This window comes from Rhinoderma darwinii, chromosome 3 (genome assembly GCF_050947455.1).
Source record: "Rhinoderma darwinii isolate aRhiDar2 chromosome 3, aRhiDar2.hap1, whole genome shotgun sequence".
Taxonomy (NCBI): Eukaryota; Metazoa; Chordata; class Amphibia; order Anura; family Rhinodermatidae; genus Rhinoderma; species Rhinoderma darwinii.
The window spans coordinates 392312826-392333756 of NC_134689.1; the positions used below are offsets into that span (position 1 = coordinate 392312826).

Below are 20931 nucleotides of genomic sequence, written 5' to 3' on the forward strand. Positions count from 1 at the left end.
CCACTAAAATAAAGTATAACGTGACGAAAAAACAATGTCAAAATTACTTGCATATTCCAAACTTTCGCAGAGTTATTCTCTGATACGTTCAGACATACCAGATTAACAAATCTGGCTTGGTCATTAAGTTCCAAACAAGCTTGATCGATCACTAAGGGGTTAACCTACTTTGCCCTTCCATGTATTATCTCTGTTATGAATACTGCTTGAAAAACAAAACCAATAATAATAAACACTTTTAGTATCCTTTTTAAGCCTATACGAAATGAAGAAGGAAAAAGCACAGTCGCCCAACGTGGGGCTCGAACCCACGACCCTGAGATTAAGAGTCTCATGCTCTACCGACTGAGCTAGCCGGGCCGCTATCTTTTTAAGATTTAGGGTCTTCAATCCACATGTAAAAAACAATTGCTCACTATTTCCTCTATGCATTATTAATTGGAGCGCTCAGGACTTTGTTTCTCATCACTACTGTTGGTCCACTCTGGCTAAAGATGTTGTGGACTATGTCTCATCTTGTACCAACAACAAGGCTACCCATTCCAAGCCTGCTGGTCTGCTCCAACCTCTCCCTGTTTGTCCCTGGCAACACATTGCTATGGATTTTATCACTGGCCTTCCTCATTCTGCTGGATGTACCACTGTCTGGGTGGTGTTGGATTGTTTTTAGACCCCATAGCTGTGACACTCAGTATATAAATACAGTGCCAGAACCAAGATCAGTACAAATTTACAGCACCAGGACAAGCTCAGTACATAACTACAGCACCAGAACAAACCTCAGTACGTAAATACACAAGAACCAAGCTAAGTATTTATTTACACCTATCAGCCTCTGAAAACGTGGCTTGGTGCTGGAAAACAAAATGTATATCAGTATTTATTTACAGCACCAGAACGATACTCTAAACATACATACAGCGCCAGAACAAACCTCAGTACATATATATAACACCAGAACCAAGCTCAGTACATAAATACAACACTATAACCAAGCTCAGTACATATATACAGCACCAGAACTATACCGACTAAGCTAGCTGGGCCACATACATACAGCACCAGAACCAACCTCAGTACATATGTATAACACCATAACAAAGCTCAGTACATGTATACAGCACCAGTACAAAGCTCAGTACATAAATATAGTATCAGTACCAAGCTACTCGTTGTGGGAATGTCAATATGTAAGTAATAATTTTATTATTTTTCTATTAGGCACTATGGGGGCATTATACTGGCTATGCAGAGGGGGGCTGGTATGGGCAAATATACTGAATGGGGGCAGCTGTGGGGCATTATACTGTGTGGGGCAGTTATGGGGGAATTATACTGTGTGGGGGCAGCTCTGAGGGCATTATACTGTGTAGAGGCAGCTATGGGGGCATTATTCTGTGTTGGGACAGCTATGGGGGCATTATTCGATGTGAAGGCATTATACTGTTTTGGGGCAGATATGGGTCATGATACTGTGTGGGGAAGCTTTAGGGGCATTATACTGTGTAGGGAGGCACTGTAAAGGCATTAAACTGTGTGGGTCTACTAAGGGGTCATTATACTGTGAGGGGGCCCACATGGTTGGGCCCCACTCAGATGTGTTACACCCCCCTGTGCTAAACCCCTAGCTACACCTCTAATGACCACTGATGGACATCTAGGTATGAATAATGTTGACATACGTCAGACGAAATGGGGCGTAGTGAGGGGTGCCAAACCAAAGTCTCGGCCAAAAGTGTATCCCGGCCTAAGAAAATATGGGAACCATTGATCTAGACACTATCAGTGCTTTAACCTACTTTGCCCTTCCATGTATTATCTCTGTTATGAATACTGCTTGAAAAAACAAAACCAATACTAAAAATAAACACTTTTTTAGTATCCGTTTTATGCCTATACGAAATGAAGAAGGAAAAGCACAGTCGCCCAACGTGATTAAGAGTCTCATGCTTTACCGACTGAGCTAGCCGGGCTGCTGTTTCTTTAAGTTTTAGGGTCTTCAATCCACATGTAAAGTTTTTTCCCCACCATTTACTTTATGCATTATTAATTGGAGCGATAAGGACTTTGTTTCTCATCACTACTGGTAGTCCACGCTGGCTAAAGATTTTGTGGACTATGTCTCATCTTGTACCAACTGTGCCTAAAACAAGGCTACCCATTCCAAGCCTGCTGGTCTGCTCCAACCTCTCCCTGTTGGTCCCTGACAACACATTGCTATGGATGTTATCACTGGCCTTTCTCCTTGTGGTGGATGTACCACTGTCTGGGTCGTGTTGGATTGTTTTTAGACCTCATAGCTGTGACACTCAGTGTATAAATACAGCGCCAGAACAAAGATCAGTACAAATATACAGCACCAGGACAAGCTCAGTACATAACTACAGCACCAGAACCAAGCTCAGTACGTAAATGCACCAGAACCAAGCTAAGTATTTATTTACAGCACCAGAACCATACTCTAAGCATACATACAGCACCAGAATCAACCTCAGTACATATATATAACACCAGAGCCAAGCTCAATCAATACATGCAATACCATAACCAAGCTCAGTACATAAATATATTATCAGTACCAAGCTACTCATCGTGGGAAAGTAGATATGTAAGTAATTATTTTTTATTTTTTTTTATCAGGCACTATGGGGACATTATACAGGCTACGGGGAGGGTGGCCGGTATGGGCCAATATACTGAATGGGGGCAGCTGTGGGGCATTATACTGTGTGGGGCAGTTATGGGGGAATTATACTGTGTGGGGGCAGCTATGCGGGCATTATACTGTGTAGGGGCAGCTATGGGGGCATTATTCTGTGTGGTGACAGCCAGGGGCGTAACTAGGAAAGACTGGGCCCCATAGCAAACTTTTGACTGGGGCCCCCCCTCCCCTGGGTGTCACACAACCCCCCCCTTGTAGATAGTGCCTTTTTTACAGCCCCCCCTGTAGATAATGCCATACAACCCCCCCTGTAGATAACGCCATACAGCCCCCTCTGTAGATAATGCCATACAGCCCCCTCTGTAGATAACGCCATACATCCCCCCCTGTAGAGAACGCCATACAGTCCCCTCTGTAGATAACGCCATACATCCCCCTGTAGATAACGCCATACAGCCCCCTTTGTAGATATCTACAGAGGGGGCTGTATGGCGTTATCTACAGGGGGCTGTATGGCGTTATCTACAAGGGGCTTTATGGTGTTCTCTACAGGGGGGACTGTATGGCGTTATCTACAGGGGGGGCTGTATGGCGTTCCCTACAGGGGGGCTGTATGGCGTTCCCTACAGGGGGGGCTGTATGGCGTTCCCTACAGGGGGCTGTATGGCGTTCCCTACAGGGGGGCTGTATGGCATACAGCCCCCCCCTGTAGGTAACGCCACACAGCCGCCCCTGTAGGTAACGCCATACAGCGCCCCCCCCCCCCTGTAGGGAACGCCATACAGCGCCCTCCCCTGTAGGGAACGCCATACAGCGCCCCCCAGTAGGGAACGCCATACAGAGCCCCCCCCTTAGGGAACGCCATACAGAGCCCCCCTGTAGGGAACGCCATACAGCGCCCCCCCTGTAGGGAATGCCATACAGCGCCCCCCCTGTAGGGAACGCCATACAGCGTCCCCCCCTGTAGGGAACACCATACAGCGTCCCCCCCCTGTAGGGAACGCCATGCAGCGTCCCCCCTCCCAAAAAAATGTGACCTACAGCGTGTCCGACAAAAGACATGTATCCCCTATCCACAGGATAGGGGATTCATGTGTGATCGCTGGCAGCGATAGGGAGAACGGGGGAACGAAAGTCCCCCAAGTTGTCAATGACTAACCTCTGACTTCCAGCGTCTGCGCCGCTCACTAAAAATGAAAGGAGCGCTGGTTACACATGCGCACAAGCGCGACCGGCGCTCCATTCATTTCTACGGAGCTGCCGACACAGACCCCGGAAGTCCGAGGTTTGTGATGGAGAACTTCAGGGGACTTTCAGTCCCCCGTTCTCCCTATCGCTGCCAGCGATCACACATGTATCCCCTGTCCTGTGGATAGGGGATACATGTCTTTTGTTTAATGGCAGAGCGGGGAGATACCTCCCTGCTCTGCCATAGTGTTCAGTGGCGTCGCGCTGTAGCAGCCATAGCGGCTGCTAGCGGAGCCTGCGGCCATGGTGGGGGCCCGTGCCGGCGGGCTACACAGGGCCCCCTCATGCCGCGGACCCCGTAGCAGTCGTTACTGCTGCTACAGCGGTAGTTACGCCACTGGTGACAGCTATGGGGGCATTATACTATGTGAAGGCATTATCCTGTTTTGGGGCAGCAATAGGGGCATGATACTGTGTGGGGGCAAGTTTTAGGGGCATTATACTGTGTATGGAGGCATAATAGGGGCATTATACCGTGTAGGGAGGCACTATAAAGGCATTAAACTGTATGGGTCCACTAAGGGCTCATTATACTGTGAGGGGGCCAACAGGGTTGGGTCCCACACAGATGTGTTACACCCCCCTGTGGTAAACCCCTAGCTACACCTCTGATGGCCACTGATGGACAAATTGGGTCACATGACCCACCATCAGCGGCCATAGACGGGCCTCAGCGACGCACTTCAGCAGGATAACTTAAACTCACCCTGCATAATTATCGTTGTTTTCAATGTTGCAGGGACTTATTTTTTGAATGGAGCTAAGTACCGGCATCTAGGTATGAATAATGTTGACATACGTCAGACGAAATGGGGCCAAGTACGGTAGTGGGGGGTCCCAAACAAAAATCTCGGCCAAAAGTGTATCCCGGCCTCAGAAAAATATGGGAACCACTGATTGGACCCTATTATCAGTGCTTTAACCTACTTTGCCCTTCCATGTATTATCTCTGTTATGAATACTGCTTGAAAAACAAAACCAATAATAATAATAAACACTTTTAGTATCCTTTTTATTCCTATACAAAATCAAGAAGGAAAAGCAGAGTTGCCTAGCATGGGGCTCAAACCCACGACCCTGAGATTAAGAGTCTCATGCTCTACTGACTGAGCAAGCCAGGCTGCGTTCACTTCAAATTTTAGGATCTTCAGTCCACATGTAAAGGTTTTTTTCCCACCATTTCCTTTATGCATTATTAATTGGAGCGATAAGGACTTTGTTTCTCATCACTACTGGTGGTCCACGCTGGCTAAAGATGTTGTGGACTATGTCTCATCTTGTACCAATTGTGCCCAAAACAAGGCTACCCATTCCAAGCCTGCAGGTCTGCTCCAACCTCTCCCTGTTGGTCCCTGGCAACACATTGCTATGGATTTTATCACTGGCCTTCCTCCTTCTGCTGGATGTACCACTGTCTGGGTCGTGTTGGATTGTTTTTAGACCCCATAGCTGAGACACTCAGTATATAAATACAGTGCCAGAACCAAGATCAGTACAAATATACAGCACCAGGACAAGCTCAGTACATAACTACAGCACCAGAACAAAGCTCAGTACATAAGTACACCAGAACCAAGCTAAGTATTTAGATACAGCACCAGATCCAAACTCTATACATACATACAGCGCCAGAACCGACCTCAGTACATATATATAACACCAGAACCAAGCTCAGTACATAAATTCAACACCATAACCAAGCTCAGTACATATATACAGCACCAGAACAAAGCACAGTACATAAATATAGTATCAGTACCAAGCTACTTGTCGTGGGAAAGTGGATATGTAAGTAATTATTTTATTATTTTTCTAATAGGCACTATGGGGACATTATACTGGCTACGGGGAGGGGGGCCGGTATGGGCCAATATACTGAATGGGGGCAGCTGTGGGGGCATTAAACTGTGTGGGCAGTTATGGGGGAATAATACTGTGTGGGGGCAGCTGTGAGGGCATTATACTGTGTAGGGGCAGCTATGGGGGCATTATACTGTGGGGGCAGTTACAAAGACATTATACTGTATGGAGGCATAATAGGGGCATTATTCTGTGGTGGGACAGTTATGGGGGCATTACACTGTGTGATGGCATTATCCTGTTTTGGGGCAGCTATAGGGGCATGATACTGTGTGGAGGGAAGCTTTAGGGGCATTAAACTGTGTATAGAGGCATGATAGGGGCATTATGCTGTTTTGTAGAAGCTTTAGGGGCATTATACTGTATATGGACGCAATAAAAAAGGCATTAATATGTGTAGGTCCACTAAGGGGTCATTATACTGTAGGGGCCCACAGGGTTGGGTCCCACTCAGATGTGTTACACCCCCCTGTGTTAAACCCATAGCTACACCTCTGATGGCCGCTAATGGACAAGTTGGGTCACATGACCCACCATCAGCGGCCATAGACGGGCCTCAGCGATGCACTTCAGCAGGATACCTTAAACTTACCCTGCACAATTATCGTTGTTTTCAATGTCGCAGGGACTTATTTTTTGAATGGAGCTAAGTATCACCAGAACCAAGCTAAGTATTTATATACAGCACCAGAACCATACTCTAAACATACATACAGCGCCAGAACAAACCTCAGTACATATATATAACACCAGGACTAAGCTCAGTACATAAATACAACACCATAACCAAGCTCAGTACATATATACAGCACCAAAACAAAGCTCAGTACGTAAATGCACCAGAACCAAGCTAAGTATTTATATACAGCACCAGAACCATACTCTAAACATACATACAGCGCCAGAATAAACCTCAGTACATATATATAACACCAGAACCAAGCTCAGTACATGAATACAACACCATAACAAAGCTCAGTACATATATACAGCACCAGAACAAAGCTCAGTACATAAATAAAGTATCAGTACCAAACTACTCGTCGTGGGAACGTCAATATGTAAGTAATAATTTTATTATTTTTCTATTAGGCACTATGGGGGCATTATACTGGCTATGCAGAAGGGGCCAGTATTGGCAAATATACTGAATGGGGGCAGCTGTGGGGGCATTATACTGTGTGGGGCAGTTATGGGGGCATTATTCTGTGTGGGGACCGCTATGGGGGCATTATACAATGTGAAGGCATTATACTGTTTTGGGGCAGTTATGTGTCATGATACTGTGTGGGGAAGCTTTAGGGGCATTATACTGTGTAGGGAGGCACTGTAAAGGCATTAAACTGTGTGGGTCCACTTAGGGGTCATTATACTGTGAGGGGGCCCGCGTGGTTGGGTCCCACTCAGATGTGTTACACCCCCCTGTGCTAAACCACTAGCTACACCTCAGATGGCCACTGATGGACAAGTTTGGTCACTTGACCCACCATCAGCGGCCATAGACGGGCCTCAGCGACGCACTTCAGCAGGATACCTTAAACTCGCCCTGCACAATTATCGTTGTTTTCACTGTCGCAGGGACTTATTTTTTGAATGGATCTAAGTACCGGCATCTAGGTATGAATAATGTTGACCTACGTCAGACGAAATGGGGCCAAGTAAGGTAGTGGGGGGTGCCAAACCAATGTCTCGGCAAAAAGTGTATCCTGGCCTTAGAAAATATGGGAACCACTGATCTAGACCCTATTATCAGTGCTTTAACCTACTTTGCCCTTCCATGTATTATCTCTGTTATGAATACTGCTTGAAAAACGAAACCAATAATAATAATAAACACTTTTTTAGTATAATTTTTATGCCTATACGAAATGAAGAAGGAAAAGCAGAGTCGCCCAACGTGGGTCTCGAACCCACGACCCTGAGATTAAGAGTCTCATGCTCTACCGACTGAGCTAGCCGGGCCACTGTCTCTTTAAGTTTTAGGGTCTTCAATCCACATGTAAAGTTTTTTCCCCACCATTAACTTTATGCATTATTAATTGGAGCGATAAGGACTTTGTTTCTCATCGCTACTGGTGGTCCACGCTGGCTAAAGATTTTGTGGACTATTTCTCATCTTGTACCAACTGTGCCTAAAACAAGGCTACCCATTCCAAGCCTGCTGGTCTGCTCCAACCTCTCCCTGTTGGTCCCTGACAACACATTGCTATGTATTTAATTACTGGCCTTCCTCATTCTGCTGGATGTACCACTGTCTGGGTGGTGTTGGATTGTTTTTAGACCTCATAGCTGTGACACTCAGTGTATAAATACAGTGCCAGAACCAAGATCAGTACAAATATACAGCACCAGGAACAGCTCAGTACATAACTACAGCACCAGAACAAAGCTCAGTACGTAAATGCACCAGAGCCAAGCTAAGTATTTATATACAGCACCAGAACAATACTCTAAGCATACATACAGCGCCAGAACAAACCTCAGTACATATATATAACACCAGAACCAAGCTCAGTACATAAATTCAACACCAGAACAAAGCTCAGTACATAAATAAAGTATTAGTACCAAGCTACTCGTCGTGGGAACGTCGATATGTAAGTAATAATTTTATTATTTTTCTATTAGGCACTATGGGGGCATTATACTGGCTATGCAGAGGGGGGCCGGTATGGGCAAATATACTGAATGGGGTCAGCTGTGGGGGCATTATACTGTGTGGGGCAGTTTTGGGGGAATTATACTGTATGGGGGCAGCTCTTTGGGCATTATACTGTGTAGAGGCAGCTATGGGGGCATTATTCTGTCTGGGGACAGCTATGGGGGCATTATACGATGTGAAGGCATTATACTGTTTTGGCGCAGCTATGTGTTATGATACTGTGTGGGGAAGCTTTAGGGGCATTATACTGTGTAGGGAGGCACTGTAAAGGCATTAAACTGTGTGGGTCCACTAAGGGGTCATTATACTGTGAGGGGGCCCACAGGGTTGGGTCGCACTCAAATGTGTAACACCCCCCTGTGCTAAACCCCTAGCTACACCTCTGATGTCTACTGATGGACAAGTTTGGTCACATGACCTACCATCAGCGGCCATAGACAGGCCTCAGCGACGCACTTCAGCAGGATACCTTATACTCACCCTAAATCAAGGCTACCGATTCCAAGCCTGCTGGTCTGCTCCAACCTCTCCCGGTTCCTGATGGTCCCTGCCAACACATTGCTATGGATTTTATCACTGGCCTTCCTCCTTCTGCTGGATGTACCACTGTCTAGGTCGTGTTGGATTGTTTTTATACCCCATATCTGTGACACTCAGAATATAAATACAGCGCCAGAACAAAGATCAGTACAAATATACAGCACCAGGACAAGCTCAGTGTACAAATATACAGCACCAGGACAAGCTCAGTACATAACTACAGCACCAGAACCAAGTTCAGTACGAAAATACAGCAGAACCAAGCTAAGTATTTATATATAACACCAGAACCATACTCTCCAGTGATACCATATGTATATAGCTTTTTTTACGTGTTTCAGCGTTTGCACAATAAAATAATTTTTTTATCAAATAATTAATTTTGTGTGTCACCATATTCTGAGAGCCGTAACCTTTTTATTTTTCAGTCAAAAAAGCTGTGTAAGGGTTTGTTTTTTGCGAGCATTTTGTCGTTTTTATTGGTACTATTTTGGGCTACATGCGACTTTTTGTTCACTTTTTATTCTATATTTTGAGAGGGGTGGTGACAATTATCATTGTTTTCAATGTTGGAGGGACTTATTTTTTGAATGGAGGTAAGTACCAGCATCTAGGTATGAATAATGTTGACATACGTCAGACGAAATGGGGCCAAGTACGGTAGTGGGGGGAACCAAAGCAAAGTCTCGGACAAAAGTGGATCCCGGCCTCAGAAAGTATGGTATCCACTGATTGGACCCTATTATCTGTGCTATAACCTACTTTGCCCTTCCATGTATTATGTCTGTTATGACTACTGCTTAAAAAACAAAAAAGCAATAATAATAATAAACAGTTTTTCAGTATCCTTTTTATGCTTGTACCAAATAAAGAAGGAAAAGAACCCACGTTCCTGAGACTCATGCTCTACCGACTGAGCTTCCCAGGCTGCTGCCTCTTTAAACTTTAGGGTCTTCAGTCCGCATGTAAAGTTTTTTTTCCCACCATGTACTTTATGTATTATTAATTGGAGTGCTCTGGACTTTGTTTCTCGTCACTACTGGTGGCCCACGCTGGGTAAAGATGTTGTGGACTATTTCTCATTTTGTACCAACTGTGCCCCAAACAAGGCTACATATTCCAAGCCTGCTGGTCTGCTCCAACCTCTGCCTGTTCCTGATGGTCCATGGCAACACATTGCTATGGATTTTATCACCGACCTTCCTCTTTCTGCTTGCTGTACCACTGTCTGGGTCGGGGTGGGTCATTTTTCTAAGATAGCGCATTTGGTCCCTCTGTCTGGCCTTCCCTGATCTCCTCGTTTGGCAAATTTATTTATTCAACATATCTTTCGTCTGCACGGGACTACCTCTACATATCGTCTCTGATCTGGCTGTACAATTTACGTCTAAGGCTGTGTTCACATTAGCGTTGCCCTTCCGTTAATGGGTTCTCTTGGAGGTTTCCGTCGGGTTAACCCCTCAACGGAAAGGCAAACTGAATCCTTAGCTTCCGTTTCCCTCACCATTGATCTCAATGGTGATGGAAACGTTGCTAAAGGTTTCCGTTTTTTCACAGTTGTGACAAGGTTCCGTTGTTTTGATGGAGTCAATAGCGTAGCCGACTCGGACATTTGACTTGAACACAGACGTCGTCTCGGATAATGGACTTGAACACAGATACTGGATACGGGATACAGGATACACCTAAGGAACCATTTACATGACAAACACAACATTGCTCAGGCAAAGTGGAAGTGGGCAGGGTTGCGTCTTAAAGTCCCGGGTATGCTGGGATTGGATTGGGGTGAATTTCCTGGTGTGTGCGCTGGCCCTTTAAGACCAGGGACGAGCATGCGCGCACACCCTACAGGCAACAGCAGGAGGAGAGAGTAATCTGTGCCGGCATCTCAGTCGGAGGAGACGCCGTCCACTGGGACGCCGGATTCATTGGCTTGCGGTCGCGGCTTCCGGTAGGTAGGATATGCCAGCATAACAATACCCCCCCCCCCCCTTACACTCCCCATTATCTTCAGGCTCCAAATACCTCTCCTTAGGACCAAAAGCTTTCCAATCTACCAGGTAGAGGGTCATTTTCTTGTCGCCATTTTCTTATGTACTGTATTGTTTTGCAGTAACAGGCGTTCTTGCACTTTCTTGCCTTTTAGTATTGCATATGTGTGGGGTTAGTGACTGCCTCCATTTTTTGATCTTGCACTCCTCCCATGCTGCCCTGGGTGATTTTAATTAGTTTAACCCCTTCCCGCCGCAGCCATTTTTCAGATTTTCTATTTCATTTTTTCCTCCCCACCTTCCAAAAGCCATAACTATATAGTCCTATGAGGGCTTGATTTTTGCAGAACAAGTTGTAGTCTTTCTTAGTACAATTTATTGTCACATTAAAATTTACTTGAAAATGAGGAAACAACTGTTTGTTGGGTAGAAAATTTAAAAAAAAAACACTGATTCCTCCACTGATTTTTGCGCTTCTTTTTTAAGGAATTCACCGTAAAATTAAAACGACATACTAACTCTATTCTGTGGGTTAATATGATTACGGTGATACCAAATTGATATAGTTTTTTCTTTATTTTACTACTTTTACAAGGAAAAAAACAAACTGAAAAATAAAATGAATTTTATGTCGCCAGATTTTGAGAGTCATAACTATAATTTTTTCGTCGATTAACCTCTTCAGGACTGAGCCTGTTTTGGCCTTGAGGACGAAGCCGATTTTTTCAAATCTGACTTGTGTCACTTTATGTGGTAATAACTTGGGAATACTTTTACCTATCTAAGTGATTCTGAGATAGTTTTCTCGTGACATATTGTACTTTATGTTAGTAAAAAAATGTAATCAATAAAAATTAGCATTTTTCTAAATTTAAATGTGGCTGGTTGTAAGACAGAAAGTAATACCACACAAAATAGTTACCATTTCATATATCCCATATGTCTACTTTATGTTTGCTTTGTTTTTTGAACATTCTTTTATTTTTCTAGGACTTTACAAGGCTTAGAACTTTAGCAGCAATTTCTTATATTTTCAAGAAAATTTCAAAAGGCAATTTTTTTCATGGACCAGTTCAGATCTGAAGTGGCTTTGAGAGCCTTAAATAGTAGAAAGTCCCCATAAATCACCCCATTTTGAAAACTTCACCCCTCAAAGTATCCAAAACAGCCTTCAGAAAGTGTTTTAACCCTTTAGGCGTTTCTCAGGAATTAAAGCAAATTTCAGGTGAAATTTACAAATTTTGTGTAATACAGTTTTTCTGTAACACAGAAGGTTTTACCCGAGATTTGTAACTCAATATTTATTGCCCAGATTCTGCAGTTTTTAGAAAATTCACACATGTGACCCTAGTGTGGTAATGGACTGAAACAGCGGCCTCAGAAGCAAAGGAGCACCTAGTGGATTTTGGGGCCTCCTTTTTTTTAGAATATATTTTAGGCACCATGTCAGGTTTGAAGAGGTCTTGTGGTGCCAAAACAGTAAAAACCCCCCAAAAGTGACCCCATTTTGCAAACTACACCCCTCAAAGAATTTATCTAGGGGTATAGCAATTTGACCTCAAAGTTTTTTTGCTAATTTTATTTGAATTAGTCTGTGAAGATGAAAATCTAAAAAAAACAAAAACTTTTTTACGTTTTACAAGGAATAACGGAGAAAAACCTTCCCATCATTTGTAAAGCAATTTCTCCCGATTACGGCAATACCACATATGTGGTAATAAACTGCTGTTTGGACCCACAGAAGGGCTTAGAGGGGAAAGAGCGTTATTTGGCTTTTGGAGCTCAAATTCAGCTGAAATGGTTTTCGGATGGCATGTCACATTTGCAAAGCCCCTGAGGAACCAAAACAGTAGAAGCCCCCAAAAGTGACCTAATTCTGGAAACTACACCCCTTAAGGAATCATTCTAGGGGTATAGTGAGCATTTAGACCCCACAGGTCTTCCGCAGAATTTATTAGAATTAGGCCACGAAAATGAATATCAACATTATTTCCACTAAAATGTTGAATTTTTTCATTTTCAAAAAGAATAAAGGAGGAAAATGCACCCCAACATTTGTAAAGCACATATTTTATTTTTTTTGAAAACTGCTGCCAAAATAAAAAAAATGGAAATATATATTTAATAAAAAAATGTGTACAGTATGTATGTGCATGTATGACATATTGCAGTTCAAAAAAGGGAAAATTAAAATTTTTACAAAATGGTATAATTTGTGTTTTTTTTTTATTAATTTACGCAAATCGTATCAGTCTATTTTTACCACCTTAATAAAGTACAACACGAAAAAACAATGTCAAAATTACATGGATATACAAAACTATTAGGCCCAGTTCACACCATTTTTTTTTTACGCTGATTTTGACACGGAAACCGCGTCGGAATCAGGACCAAAAAACGTCCGAAACCGCCTCTCATTTATTTCAATGGGAGGTGGTGGCTTTAAGCCACTCGCGGCAAAAAAAAAGCAGCGTACTCTTTCCTGCCGTGGTTATGCCTCTGACCTCCTATTGAAATCAATGGGAGGCAGAGAAAGCGTTTTTCACTGCATTTTTTGTCTGCGGCACTCAATGACCGCGGGCGAAAAATGCCGCAAAGATCGCTGAATGAATTTTTTCTGCCTCTTTACAGGGCCTTACAGAGTTATTCTCTGATAAAGTCAGACATACCAGATTTTAAAAATCTGGCTTGGTCATTATGGTCAAACAAGCTTGGTCATTAAGGGGTTAATTGTTGTATTAGCAGCATCGGCACCGTCTACATCAGCTGCTCTTTCTTCTTGATATGACCAGCGGGTTGTGGACCCACTTTTTTTACTCCACTGGTTTGAGTTTAGGGCCACCTCTAAGGACGTTATCTAGGTAGCCTCCCCGGTCTTCACCCATTGACCTTTGTACCAGGACTTTGCTGCGAAGAGACCACCAGGCTGCTACCTCTTGAGGTGATCCCGGTGTAAGTAGCGGCCTGCCCAGCGGACCAGGAAACAACGGTGTAGCACATCGTGGGTACAGGCACTGACAGATCATACCTTGGCAGATGGGTGAGGATCAGAAGACACAGTTCGTAGTAGGTAGAAACAAGCCTCAGGCTCATCTCAGGTTGTTAGATACAGATTGGCAGTAGACAGCGGGATGCAGACTGATGGCAGATAACAGGATACGAACTGGCAGCAGGATGCAGACTGATTAAGAGAGATTAAGAGTTCAATGCTCTTTCAGGTGGAAGGGGAAAACATTCACACAGCGGTGTTTTTGGTGCCGGGCCGATATGTCTTTTGCCAAAAGTTTATGTGTATATCTCTGGGGGGGGGGGGCTGCTCCTGTTTACAGATCCTTATACTGAATGAATGAGGAAAGAACAATAGCCCAATGTGGGGCTCGAACCCACAACCCTGAGTTTAAGAATCTCACGCTCCCGAATGAAGCAGGTAGTCAGTAACACAGTTTTATAACCTTTAAGGGTGGGGCGGACATGTAACAATGTCCCACTGTCTACAATTGTTTTCCTACAATCCAACATACAAGGAGAGCAGTGTCCTCTGACTTTCCTGCTGGTGGCCACATGGTTATAGAGCTTTAGAAGGAAATTCCTTTTGGAACAGTGACACCTTGTGGTCAGTGGCAGAACTGACATGTTTATCACTTGCTTCCTTTTGCTTGCTCCAATGCCGTGTACTGTTTGTTGGTAGGCAATGGACTGATGGGGGTAGTATATTGGGTACTATGCCTTATTTCAAACCACAGCATGATCTGTCCCTGGTGGTTTTGGGACATTTATGTAGAATTTTTCCCCCCAATGACTTACCTGCAGGAGAACTTTAAGTAAGTGACCACCTGTCTTGATATTTACTAATGGTATTGTGGTGTAGAAGTGCTGCACTATACTATTACAGTTATTCCAAATATACAGTGAGGGCTTATCGCTAGACTATGCCATCAGAGTTACATAGGTTGAAAAAAAGACACATGTCCATCAAGTCCAATCTTTCTCAATTAATTACACGTCTTTCAGTACTAGATTAGTTATAACCCTCAATGTCATTAGTCAGTAAATAAAGATCTAGTTCTTTGTTTTAAATGCTGATATAGTATCTGCCATTACTACCCCTTTGTGTAGGGCATTCCTTAGTGTGACTACTCTTACTGTAAAGAACCCTGTCCTTTATTGATGTCTGAAACTTCTTTCTTCAACACGCAATGAATGTCCCCTGGTCCTTAGTTAAAGAAGCTCTGTCACCATTTTAATATTTCTCTATCGCCTACATAATCTAATAATCGCTTTGATGCTAATAACTACTACGTTGTTTTGTTTGTTTTTTTAAATAATATTATTGACAAAGTTCTGATCATTTTTAGATTTATGCTTATTTTTCGAAATGCCCAACTGGGCGTTTTTTTTTTCCGTTTAACCAAGTGGGCGTCGTAAAGAAAAGTGTATGACGCTGACCAATCAGCGTCAACCACTTCTCTTCATTCATGCCCAGCTTTATTTACTGCACAGTGTGATCTTGCGAGATCACGGTGCGACGTGACTTCCTCCCGCAGGTCCTTCACCGGAGCGAAGGGAGAATGACCAGACATCGCCTCCAGCCGTGCCAGGACGATTATCCTCATCAGCAGCAGTCCTGGTACGGCTGGAGGCTGGTCCTTCTCTCGTCGCTCCAGTGAAGACATTGCAGGAGTAAGTGATGTCACAGCGTGATCTCGCGAGATCACGCTGTGCTGTGCATAAAGATGGCATGAATGCAGAGAAGTGTATGACGCTGATTGGTCAGCGTCATACACTTTTCTTTAAGATGCCCACTTGGTTAAACGGAAAAAAACGCCCAGTTGGGCATTTAGAAAAAATTAGCATAAATCTAAAAATGATCAGAACTTTGTCACTAATAAACGTTTAAAAAAAATAAAACAACACAGTAGTTATCAGCATCAAAGTGTTTATTAGATTAGGTTGGAGACAGAGAAGTATTAAACTGGTGATAGAGCCTCTTTAAGTCCTTGGAGAGAACAGATCATGTGCTAGTTCTCTGTATTGACCACACATATACTAATACATGTTAATAGGATCACCCCTCAGTCGTCTTTTTTCTAAGCTGAACTAGCCCAATATCTCTAGCCTTTAATTGTTAGGGACACCTCCCATCCCATTTCATAATCTAGTCGCCTGATTGGCGAGGATCTGACTGTTGGAGCCCCAACCGATCCTGAAAGGGAACTACAGTACAGTCCCATTCACTTGAATAGAGCTGTGTTGCAGGGAAAAAAAACTTGGAAGGGTCTGCGGCATTAAACCAGCGCTACTACGCCTTCATTTTCAGGATTGGAGGGGGTACCAGCAGTTGGATGACCACTAATCAGAAAGTGATGGGTTATCGTAGTGATATTCCATAATTTTCTACAATGGGAAAACCCCTTTAATGGGGGTATCTAGTTATTTTAATGAGGGTGCTCTGACACTGTTAATATGGATACTTTGACTGTTAATGGATTCCCCTGGCTGTTCTACATCACTAGCAGCCTCTTCCAAGTCATGGGGATGCGCCGTTGACTTGTACTGGCATGCGTGGTGCAGCCGGGAAGAATACACCTTGCTGCACAGTGTGTGCCCAAGTAGTACAAGGCAATGGCGCATCCGCGAAAGTTGGAGAAGACTGGTAGTGATGTATAAGAGCCAGGGGATGTCAATCAAGCATGGAAAGGTGGGTTTGGAGGTAGAACTATGTGACTCTTCAGGATAGCGGCACCGCCCCATGACACTTTAATGAGTAATTAGCATATAGTGTGCGTCATTTTAAAAGTTGTTTTTATAGATTTTGCTGAATCTGAAAAAAACATACAGAGGAATGTTTGGAAATATTGTCAGGTCATGTACTACCGCATGGTGGCGGCTCAAGGTGTGAAAATTACATGACAGGTTCCCTTTAAATATACAATCAATTGAAAATAATTCTATCTGCCCTGCAATTTTGTTATTATAAATATATCCTATATAATTACAGCATCAGAACCAAGCCCTGACATATACGGCTACAGAACCAAGCTTAGTACATATAAACAGCACCAGAATCAAGCTCAGTACATATATATGGCACCAGAACAAAGCTCAGTACATATATACAGTACTAAAACCAAGCTCAGTACATATATACAGCACCAGAACAAATCTCAGTACATATATACAGCACCAGAACCAAGCTCAGCATATAAATACTGCATCAGAACAAAGCTCAGTACATATACACTACCGTTCAAAAGTTTGGGGTCACCCAGACAATTTTGTGTTTTCCATGAAAATTCACACTTATATTTATCAAATGAGTTGCAAAATGACTAGAAAATATAGTCAAGACATTGACAAGGTTAGAAATAATGATTTTTATTTGAAATAATAATTTTTTCCTTCAAACTTTGCTTTCGTCAAAGAATGCTCCATTTGCAGCAATTACAGCATTGCAGACCTTTGGCATTCTAGCTGTTAATTTGCTGAGGTAATCGGGAGAAATTTCACCCCATGCTTCCAGAAGCCCCCCCACAAGTTGGATTGACTTGATGGGCACTTCTTGCGTACCATACTGTCAAGCTTCTCCCACAACAGCTCTATGGGGTTGAGATCTGGTGACTGCGCTGGCCACTCCATTACAGATAGAATACCAGCTGCCTGCTTCTTCCCTAAATAGTTCTTGCATAATTTGGAGGTGTGCTTTGGGTCATTGTCCTGTTGTAGGATGAAATTAGCTCCAATCAAACGCTGTCCACAGGGTATGGCATGGCGTTGCAAAATGGAGTGATAGCCTTCCTTATTCAAAATCCCTTTTACCTTGTACAAATCTCCCACTTTACCAGCACCAAAGCAACCCGACCATCACATTACCTCCACCATGCCTGACAGATGGCGTCAGGCACTCTTCCAGCATCTTTTCAGTTGTTCTGCGTCACACAAATGTTCTTCTGTGTGATCCAAACACCTCAAACTTCGATTTGTCTGTCCATAACACTTTTTTCCAATCTTCCTCTGTCCAATGTCTGTGTGCTTTTGCCCACATTAATCTTTTCCTTTTATTAGCCAGTCTCAGATATGGCTTTTTCTTTGCCACTCTGCCCTGAAGGCCAGCATCCCGGAGTCGCCTCTTCACTGTAGACGTTGACACTGGCGTTTTGCGGGTACTATTTAATGAAGCTGCCAGTTGAGGACCTGTGAGGCGTCTATTTCTCAAACTAGAGACTCTAATGTACTTGTCTTGTTGCTCAGTTGTGCAGCGGGGCCTCCCACTTCCCTTTCTACTCTGGTTAGAGCCTGTTTGTGCTGTCCTCTGAAGGGAGTAGTACACACCGTTGTAGGAAATCTTCAGTTTCTTGGCAATTTCCCGCATGGAATAGCCTTCATTTCTAAGAACAAGAATAGACTGTCGAGTTTCACATGAAAGCTCTCTTTTTCTAGCCATTTTGAGAGTTTAATCGAACCCACAAATGTAATGCTCCAGATTCTCAACTAGCTCAAAGGAAGGTCAGTTTTATAGCTCCTCTAAACAGCAAAACTGTTTACAGCGGTGCTAACATAATTGCACAAGGGTTTTCAAGTGTTTTCTAATCATCCATTAACCTTCTAACACAGTTAGCAAACACAATGTACCATTAGAACACTGGAGTGATGGTTGCTGGAAATGGGCCTCTATACACCTATGTAGATATTGCATTAAAAACCAGATGTTTGCAGCTAGAATAGTCATTTAGCACATTAACAATGTAATGTTATCTTCATTGAAAAAAACTGTGCTTTTCTTTCAAAAATAAGGAAATTTCTAAGTGACCCTAAACTTTTGAACAGTAGTGTATATGGCACCAGAACAAAGCTCAGTACATATACACAGCACCAGAACTAAGCTCAATACATATATACAGTAATAAAACCAAGCTCAGTACATATATACAACACCAGAACCAAGCTTAGTACATATAAACAGCACCAGAATCAAGCTCAGTACATATATATGGCACCAGAACAAAGCTCAGTACATATATACAGTACTAAAACCAAGCTCAGTACATATATACAAAACCAGAACCAAGCTCAATACATATATACATCACCAGAACCAAGCTCAGCATATAAATACTGCATCAGAAACAAGCTCAGTACATATATACAGCACTAGAACCAAGCTCAGTACATAAATACAACACCAGAACCAAGCTCAATACATAAATACTGCACCAGAACCAAACGCAGTATATATATATACAGCACCAGATCAAAGCTCAGCACATATATACAGCATGAGAACCAAGTTTAGTACATAAATACAACATCAGAACTAAGCTCAATACATAAATACAGCACCAGAACCAAGCTCATTACATAAATACAGCCCCAGAATAAAGCCCAGTACATATATGCAGCACCAGAACAAAGCCCAGTACACATATACAGCTCCAGAACCAAGCTCAACACATATATACAGCAGCAGAACAAAGCTCAGTACATAAATATAGCACCAGAACCAAGCTCAGTACATAACTACAGCACCAAAACAAAGCCCAGTACATATATACAGCTCCAAGACCAAGCTCAGTACATATATACAGTGCCAGAACAAAGCTCAGTACATATATCCAGAACCAAACTCAGTACATAAATACAACACCAACACAAATACAGCTCAATTTAGTGCAAACCCTGCTGTATAGGTTATACGGCTAAAACTACAGCTCCCAGCATGGTTCGAACAATGGTAAGGATATGCTGGGAGTTGCTGTTTCACAAAAAAATAAATCATACCAACTATCATCTCGCTGCAGATCATACAGTGACTACAGTGCTGATTAGAGGCAGAATAAACATTTACATTAAGTGACTCACCAGTGACGTCTCAGATTCTAGTTGTTCTTTTTCTCTTTTATTCTCCATCCGGTCCAGACCTCATGACGGCTTCTCCCGGCCACAGAACATTTCTGCAGTTTGCTGCTTAGATGTCTTCAGCTTCTCACTTTTCAAACATTTCTGCACCTATAAACGAAGATAAAGTTCTCATGATGCCACACACTACATCCCTAAATATCATAGTGTTATACACTGCACCTCTAATTATAATAGCACCATACACTGTCCCTGATTATGATAGCACCGTACACTGTGTCCCACACACAGAGTGCTCCCTGTAGATAGTGCCCCCATAGAATCCCCTTTAGATAGTGCCCCACATAGATCCCCCTGTAGACAGTGCCCCCATAGATAGTGCCCTACATAGATGCCCCTGTAGATAGTGCCCTACATCGATCCCTCTGTAGCTAGTGCCCCACATAGAGCTCTCCCTGTAGATAGTGCCCCACATATAGATAAATAGCTTCATATGAAGTTTAGGAATATGAGCATGTCTCCCTGGCAGCTGTCTGATGGAAATCTCCTGTTGCTGAAAAGAACATTATAAGGACAGGAACATTAAAGAAAAAAGTTCTACTAAAAATACAGCAAATTGCAATGCTTGGCTCCTTCCCATAGCACAGCATTGTACGGCCAAACCCTGGTAGTTTGGATTTCTGGAAAGAAAATGTTGAATTCCTGTGGAGCAAATGAGGATAATTCTTTTTTTTTTTTTTTTTACAAACAAATTCAAAGAACCAGAGAAGTGAAATGTGTGTCTCCAAAACCAGCATAGTCCAACCTGACATGGATTTTTAAGGGAGGGATGGATGATAGATAGATAGATAGATAGATAGATAGATAGATAGATAGATAGATAGATAGATAGATAGATGTCATGGCCGTGGTCGTGGACCGCCACCGTTCCTTACCTTGTGACGGCCATGACCACAGACCTTTGGCATCCTGGTAGCGTCTCCCTCCTAGGAGATGCCGGCACTCGTGGCCGTCCGGCCCTGCTCTCGATGTTAGGGTGCGCGCGCTCTGTCCTGGCCTTAAAGGGCCAGCACGCACATGTTAAAGTTCCCTAATCTGTCCTTGATCATCCTGGA

General features: G+C 43.2%; 3 non-coding genes across 3 annotated transcripts; all 3 read right to left on the reverse strand.

Annotated features, from left to right (window-relative positions):
* Positions 1-287: 287 nt before the first annotated feature.
* Positions 288-360, reverse strand: TRNAK-CUU (transfer RNA lysine (anticodon CUU)). Its single transcript has one exon. It is a non-coding gene; the product is annotated as a tRNA-Lys (tRNA).
* A 4598-nt stretch (positions 361-4958) lies between these two features.
* On the reverse strand, positions 4959-5031 carry TRNAK-CUU (transfer RNA lysine (anticodon CUU)). Its single transcript has one exon. It is a non-coding gene; the product is annotated as a tRNA-Lys (tRNA).
* Positions 5032-7659: 2628 nt separating this feature from the next.
* Positions 7660-7732, reverse strand: TRNAK-CUU (transfer RNA lysine (anticodon CUU)). The gene has a single exon. It is a non-coding gene; the product is annotated as a tRNA-Lys (tRNA).
* Positions 7733-20931: the final 13199 nt, after the last annotated feature.